This window comes from Petaurus breviceps, unplaced genomic scaffold (genome assembly GCF_028583685.1).
Source record: "Petaurus breviceps papuanus isolate PSGF00001 unplaced genomic scaffold, PetGlider_PUasm1.0 187, whole genome shotgun sequence".
Classification (NCBI taxonomy): domain Eukaryota; kingdom Metazoa; phylum Chordata; class Mammalia; order Diprotodontia; family Petauridae; genus Petaurus; species Petaurus breviceps.
In genome coordinates this window covers 23,939,136-23,947,671 of record NW_027185799.1, presented here as the reverse complement: position 1 = coordinate 23,947,671, position 8,536 = coordinate 23,939,136, and the positions used below count along the sequence as shown (strand labels likewise).

At 39.8% G+C, this 8,536-nt stretch overlaps 1 pseudogene; it reads left to right on the top strand.

Annotated features, from left to right (window-relative positions):
- The first annotated feature begins 3,158 nt into the window (after positions 1-3,158).
- Positions 3,159-6,451, top strand: LOC138163031 (beta-enolase pseudogene; annotated as a pseudogene).
- The last annotated feature ends 2,085 nt before the right edge of the window (positions 6,452-8,536 follow it).

Below are 8,536 nucleotides of genomic sequence, written 5' to 3'. Positions count from 1 at the left end.
GATGTGTGTATATATTCATATATATATTTGCTTTGCAAACCTTAAAGTACTATATAAAGTTGGATATTAATGACTTTCCCCCAGGAAATTATTATTATACCTACATCTATATAATATAAATATAAACAACTACATATAAATATATAATTATATGAATTGTGATTGTGACTATATGTTTGTTATTTTCATATATTTACATATCTAAATACACACAAAATAGAAATATTATATTTGCTTTGCAAATCTTAAAGTGTTATATAAATGCTAGATATTGTTATTAACAACCTTCCCACCAATATCTCACAAAGAGCTTGATAACTCTTCAGGGTACTTAACCTGGGTATTACAGTTATCTGTGTTGGGGTCTTATCCTTCTGCTTTCTGTGAAGCTACACCATGAGGTCAGATTCCATAGCTAATCTAAACTTTATATCAGATAGATATAGATATGTGTATGTACATATATGTGTAGATAGATATTCATACTTTCATTACCAATCATAGAGATCAGGAAAGGTTTTATAGGAGAGGTAGCATTGGAATTTGACTTTAAAGGGTCATAGGAATTCAATAGGTTGAGTGTTGGAAGTCATTCTAGGCACAGGAAAACAGATTGAACAAAGGTGTGGAAGTAGGAAAATGGAAGGTTGAGGATAGCCCATTTTAATTGGAATGAAGAATACATGGAAGGGAGTGAGGGGAGATAAAGCTGAAAAATGATGATGATGTCATTGTGGAGAGCCAGGAAGAGGACTGAACTTAATTTGGTAAGCAGTAGGGAATAGCTGAAGATATTTGAACAGAGGAATAAACTGATGAACCCTCTTTGTAAGAAAGAAATTATCCTGGAAGCAATATATAGGGTTAATTGGAGAGAGGTGAGAATAGAAGTGGAATGACTTATTTTTGTTTTTGTGGGGTTTTTTTGGGGGCAATTGGGGTTAAGTGACCTTGCCCAAGGTCACATGGCTAGTTTTTGTGTTAAGTGTCTGAGGCTGAATTTGAACTCAGGGCCTTTGGACTCCAGGGCTGGTGCTCTATTCACTGCGCCACCTAGCAGTCCCAAGTGGAATGACTTATAAGGAAACTTGCAGCAGCTAAGATGTATGATAACAAGGACCTGGAATTGGTAATGTAGTGGGAATACCATAGGGGCAGGAGACAAGGTCTTGGTTATTTTTGAGTGTTTTAGAGAACCTAGCACAATGCCTTACATGTAGGATGTACTTAATAATTATGTATTAAATGGAATTTAATTCAATAAATAAGTTTTTAAAAGGTGATCATGTTGAATGGCAGCATATTTAAGGTATATAAATTCTGGAATGTTTTTTCAAAATATAATCCTATTTCATAAACTATAAATTAAGAAAATAGCCGACCTGCACTTAAGTTCTCCTGTCATTCCTCATCATGGTGTGAAGGCATCCCAGGACTCTTCCAAGCTTTTCAGTAGCTCATAAGCTCTGGCAAGTCCATCTAAATTAAAAAAGCTTTCATATGATCTTGATGTTAAACTACATATTAGTTGTCTAAGGATTAGCTTAGCCAGAAGATTGGCCATTGGCACCCTATTCAGTAAACACCAGTGACTACCTAGTTATGCACTCTGTGTTCCAGCCATACTATCCTGCTTGTCTTTTCTGAGACACAGTGCTGATTCCCATCTTCATGTCTTTAAATAGGCTATGCCCAACACCTAGAATGAATTCTTCCCTCTCCTTAGCCTCTTAGAAACCCTGGCTTCCTTCCAGGCTCAGCTTAAATGCTTATAGAGAATAAGCACATGCGTGTGCGCACACACACACACACACACACAAAGCATACCCACATATACACTATATATATTTATATACACATACATATGTACATACATATGTGTGTGTGCATTTGAATGTCAACACTGATACTGCTGATGATAATAATTCAATTAAAAATATTAAGTACCTACTATGCATGAGATGCCATACTCAGTGGGTCTCAGTGGAGGAGAGCATGGTTTTCTCTTGTCATGTTTTCGCTTCTAAATACTTCAGTGCCTCTATGATGATGGCTACTTCTAACACTGCAGATTACAACTCAGCCCACGCTTTCTTCTCCTGAGTAATTCTTATCCATGACTTCTATACCTTCACAGAAGGCTAACAATCCCATAAACCACCTCCAATGTGCTAGAGGCTTTCTTTTACATGTTTTATCATTTCAGAAGTAGCAGTGCAGCTCTCAAGTGGTCCATCTGTGCTCTCTAACCAATTCCATGACTAGCCACATTCTTTTTTCATCCCACATTTCCTGGATCATATCTTTTTTACCATTCCTCATATAAAAGTCATTATTTGTAACACAAACTACAAAATAAACAGAACATATAGCATCTCTAAGCTCAGATTGTTGCCGAATTTCTGAAATTTTTTTGCTTCTGTTTTTGTCCTTTAGATTGCATTAATGTAGTGTTGATACGCAAATATATAGGCCTATCATCTATAGACAATGGCTTAGGAATTAACAGTAAATGGAGATTAGTGAAACTATAATTAAAATACTTATAATACAATGCAGTTAATTATATGCACCAAAGATATTTATATTCCCCTATTTAATGTGCTACATTCAACTAAAGCATATGAAATGTCTCTCGGAGGAATCCATTTCACAGTTGGGTCTGTTGGTAATAATGAAAAATAAATTGTATATGTTACCTGGGGAAAAGGATATGGTAGAGCAGGAATTAAAATGAAGAGGCTTTAAAATGGCAATTTCTGTTCTATATAAGGAATTGTATAAGTGATGATTCAGAGCATAGAGAGAAACCTGTGACTGACTGCTATTTTGAGAATGAATGTAACAATGGGGCTATCCTCGTTCTATTAATGCCATTAGTATTACCAAAAAACGATTGGAAAAAAGCTCCCACAATCTAGAGGAAGTTTTAAGTTTTCCCAGTTTTGCTTTTCAAATTCCCTCCATTTCGTTTCATTCCAAGGTTTAGCCCTCTTTCATCTTGGGTAGAAGCCAGTTGAAGTAACGAGAGAAGCAACAATTGCCTGTTGTGCCAACTCTCCCCGACTATTCTCATTTTCAAGCTGCCTTTAATTTCCCTAGTTGCTGCTCTCCCAGAATTTCACTGTTGCCTGTTTCATAGCCAGCAACAAACAAAAATGGCTTACAACGAGGTACATTAATCAAGACCAGTTTCAGAGACAGAGAAGTAGATTTCATTAAGCTGAGAAGTTTTCTCTTCTGCAGATCTTTGCTCTTGGTTTAAGATAAACTCATCCACCTAAAATGACCCCAAGAGTCTGATATCAGCCAACTGCCCTCATGTTGACCACTGTGTACCCAGTTCTCCTCAGTAAGTGTCTAAACCAACTCAGCTAAGACCATTAAGCTAACCTTACATTGTAAATATTTAAAAAGACCTTGTTTTCAGTAACTATGTCTATGGTACACAGACATCTTTCTCAGTGGCTCTAATTCAAGTCCATAATGAATTGGCACAAAAGAGACAACTGGTGGCCAAAGAGACTATCTTTCTTTGGTTTCTCCAGGAAATGAAGAGAAAGTCATTTCTGGGTCAAATTTTGGCCCAAGGTAAAAAATGTGCTTGACTCATTCAAAGGACAATATTAAGCCATCCGCAAGCGAGGAGATGAAAAAAATGCTTGTTGATTTGTAGAGTTCAAATCTAAACTGAAAGATTGTTTGCATCAGGAATGGTCACTCTGACTTTACTCCACATAAAGAAATTGTTGACAGAAATCTCATGGTGAAATACAGAATAAAATCATTGAGAAAATAGGTTCTCTTACCTCAGAAAATATAAGTTATAAGTATATACCCTTTCCTCTCTCCCCTAATTGTTGTGTGTATGTGTATGTGTGTGTGTACTCTTTACATACACTACAGCATTAAAGATTCAGGGAATCTCAGAGTTGCAAATGACCTCAACAAACACCTAGTTTAAAAGAGATCTAAGCAGTAATCTCCTTAATGATGTCCTGGAGCACCCAAGTGGTACAGTGATGGATTGATGACTTAGATTTGGTAAAACTGGAATTCAAATCTGGCCTAATGTATTCATCTATGTGACCCTGGGTAAGTCATGTGACCTTTATAGCTTCAGACTCCTCATCTGTAAAATGGGGATAATAATATTATCTACCTCCCAGAGTTGTTTTTTGAAGATTAAATGAGATAAAGTATGCAAAGTGCTTTACAAACCTTAATGCACTATATAAATACCAGCTATTATTAGTATTATTATCCTTGTTAAGTTGTTATCTAGCCTGTTACCCAGAAAACTCCATTCAACCTCGAATGGCTCAAATGCTTACTAAATTGTTACTTATATGAAACTGAAATCAGCCTCTCTAAACTTCTTCCCATTGTTCTTCCTTCTTTGACCAAGTGGAACAAATCAAATCATTCTCCATGTGAGAGTCTTTCAAAATACTTGAAGGCAGCCTGCCCTAAAGGAGCTTACATTTTACACAGATAAGCAATTATTGCTTTTGTTGTATACAATTTTTTTTTCATCACAAGGAAGAATTCAGTCTGAAGGGGGTGGCAGTTTCTGTGTTTCTTTTTCCATTACGAAGTGACTCTGCTATGAAAATCAAATAATAAATAAAACTATTTAAAAATAAAACCTCAACAAATGATAAGTAAATTCAAGAGAATTTAAAGAGGGAATAAACACTGACAAAGAGGGAAATTGAGGAAGGTTTGACAAAGGAAATGGCAGCTGAACAGAGTCTTGAAGGAAGAATATTATGAAAGGTGTAGAGTCAAAGGAAATGTTTTATAACTGTGGGAGATAACCTTTTCAAAGTCATGGAGATAGATAGAATGCTGAGGTCAGGAAATAGGGAATAATCCAGTTTGATTCAAATGTAAAGTTTATGAAGTAGAGTGGTATAAAATAAGTCTGACAAGATAGACTGGATCTGGACACTGTCCCAGCAGCAGTCCATACCCCCAGACCTTGTCCAAGAAACTCCAGCTGTGCTTCTCCACTGACAAAGTCTGCAGCCATGGCAATGCAGAAGATTTTTGCAAGAGCAATTCTAGGGGGAACCCCACAGTGGAGGTGGATCTATATACAGCCAAAGGCCGATTCAGAGCTGCTGTAGCCAGTGGGGCCTCCGCTGGGATTTATGAAGCTCTGGAGCTGAGAGATGGAGACAAAAACAGATACCTGGGGAAAGGGGTGCTGAAGGCTGTGGAACATATCAATAAGACTTTAGCTCCTGCTTTACTGGAGAAGAAATTGAGTGTTGTGGATCAAGAAAAAGTTGACAAATTCATGATTGAACTTGATGGGACAGAGAACAAATCCAAATTTGGGGCCAATGCCATCCTGGGTGTGTCTCTGGCTGTGTGTAAGGCAGGAACAGCAGAGAAGGGGGTTCCCCTCTACAGACACATTGCAGACCTCACTGGGAATCCAGACCTTGCACTGCCAGTACCCGCCTTCAATATAATCAATGGGGGATCCCATGCTGGAAACAAGTTGGCCATGCAGGAGTTCATGATCCTGCCCGTGGGGGCTGCATCATTCAGAGAGGCGATGCGTACTGGGGCTGAAGTCTATCACCATCTAAAGGGTGTCATCAAGTCTAAGTATGGAAAGGATGACACAAATGTAGGTGATGAGGGTGGATTTGCCCCCAACATCTTGGAGAACAATGAAGCCTTGGAGTTGCTGAAAACAGCCATCCAGGCAGCTGGTTACCCAGACAAGGTGATGATTGGCATAGATGTTGCTGCCTCTGAGTTCTACAGAAGTGAGAAATATGATCTTGACTTCAAATCCCCCGATGATCCTGCCCGGTACATCTCTGGGGAGAAGCTGGAGGAGCTATATAAGAGATTCATTAAGAACTACCCTGTGGTTTCCATTGAAGACCCCTTTGACCAAGATGACTGGGCCACCTGGACTTCATTTCTTTCTGGAGTTAACATCCAGATTGTGGGTGATGACCTCACTGTTGCCAACCCCAGCGCATTGCCCAGGCTATAGAAAAGAAAGCCTATAACTGCCTCTTACTGAAAATCAACCAAATCCATCCAGGCTTGCAAACTGGCACAGAATAAGGGCGTGGGAGTGATGGTCAGCCACCGATCTGGAGAAACGGAAGACACCTTCATAGCTGATCGTGTGGTGGGACTCTGCACTGGCCAGATCAAGACCAGGGCCCCCTGCTGCTCTGAGCATCTGGCCAAATACAACCAGCTCATGAAGATTGAGGAGGCTCTTGGAGACAAGGCTGTCTTTGCTGGGCGAAAGTTCTGTTACCCCCAAGGCCAAGTAAATGGAGGGAGCCATGTCCTAGATCAACAGAGTCATCTAAGTCCATCACCATCTCTACCACTCCTCTCAATAAAGCACTTTGGATGCAAAAAAAAAAAAGATAGACTGGATCTATCTTTACATGAGGGCTTTACATGAGAGGGTACCTAGGTAGTACAGTGGATAGAGTGCCAGGCCTGGAGTCCAGAAGACCTGGGTTGAAATCTCGTCTGTCAAAGCATGATGTGTGGGTGCCATGAATAACTCAGGTCCAGTCTGAAATGATGTACAATTGTAAAGGCAGTTGTAAATGTCTAGGGCTAGGGATGGTGTTGGACAAAACTGATGGAAGGTGTCTGCCAGGAGCTGTCCGCCAGGAGCTGTCCATGTTTATGGGGTACTGGATTGCCCCATTAAGGCTACCAGATCATGGTTCTCCTTGGGCTGAGTCAGGTGGCTTCCCCATCCTCCTAGCAAGTCACCTTAGTGACCAAGTTGGCTGGTCTGCTCTGGCTAAGGCTGACCAACCAGTAGACAAAACCATACTTTTTAATACAATTTTTCTGTGCACAAGGTGAGGGGTTGGCTGTTTATCGGCAGCACACACTCAGTGCAAGCTGAGGCAGTGCCTTAGGGCCACCTAAGCTAATCTATGTGAAACTTATATCTACTAGGGTGTAGGCAGTGCATGCCTTGGGGGTCAGCTAAGCTTATCTACAATATGTGGAAATGACTATCACTATGCTAAACTTATGTATTTCTTTATATAAGTATATATGATAAAGGAGTTATTTTGCTAAGCATTGGGAGCCAAGGGGGAGATGTAACATGCTTTGCAGTTACATTCACACATAATATAGAGGCTTTAGGAATTTAATTAAGCTATGGAAACAGCTGATGGGGCAACATCCTCTGCTATACCCATTGCTCTGCTATGTTTCCATAGTCCAGGCTTTATAGATGTTTTCTTCCTCACAATTGATTGTCAGCTCTTTTGTGAGAAGGAAGGGGTTATAGGTTTCACAGACCTCAGATACTTGCTAGCAGTGTGACTCTGGGCAAGTCACTTAACCCTGTTTGCCTCAGTTTCCTCATCTGTAAAATGAGCTGGAGAAGGAAATGGGAAACCACTCCAGTATCTTTGCTGAGAAAACTCCAAATGGAGTCTCAAAGAGTCTGACATGACTGAAACAACTGAACAACATTACATGAGAGGTTGAGACATTTGCAGAGGCACTAGGGAATCATTGAAGGTTTTTGAACAGGGAAGTGATATGGTTAAGTTTATACCTTATAAAGATGATTTGGGTAACTATATGGAAGAGGGATTGGAGAGTGGAGAGTCTAGAAGCAGGGAGACTATACAGAGGCTATTACAACAGTCTTTTCTTACAAAGAAGTAATGAGGAGATGCTGTATTCTAACTCTAACATCCTTCAGCTTAGAAAGATAATTGTTTTGGGGTTTTTTTTTGGCTTTTTTTGGAGGGGGGAAGGCAGGGCAATTGGGGTTAAGTGACATGCCCATGGTCACATGGCTAGTAAGTCTGAGGTCAGATTTGAACTCAGGTCTTCCTGACTCCAGGGCCAGTACTGTATTCACTGAGCCACATAGCCACCCTAGAAAGATAATTGGGAGGACAATTTCCAGATAGCTATATAAGCAAGGTAGAATTCTTTCACGACACATTTCAATTTAGCAAATTTTTTGTGTGTCTGCTATGTGCAAGGCAGAGGGGAAGCAAAGGCGAAATAATAACCCAGTCTCTGACCTCAACGAATTTATAATCCTGCTTGAAAAAAGGTATGATAAGGCAGAAATAATGTTCTACCTAAAGCTGAGACCAGGGTTCATATCTCCATTCTCACACTTACTAGCTTTGCGACATGGGTCAATGAGCTAGTATATCAAAGACCTATGATTTTTTGTTATTGGGGAAACTCCTGCTGGGATTCTCTCCTCTACTGCATTCTTGAAAGAGTTACTTTAGGCTAAAAGAAGTTGTGACTTGTCCATGGTGCCAGTTGCAGGATTTGAAATGAACTTGAATAAATCACTTAACCTCCTATGGCTGGTTTCTCTCTCTGAAAATGGGGAAAGTAATATTTGCCCTACCTACCTCATCTGATCCTCATAACAACCTTGGAAAGCAGGTACTATTATTTCCCCATGTTACAGTTGAGGGAATTAAGGCAGACAGAGATTGTAATTTGTCCAGGATCATACAGATAGTGTCAGATTTGA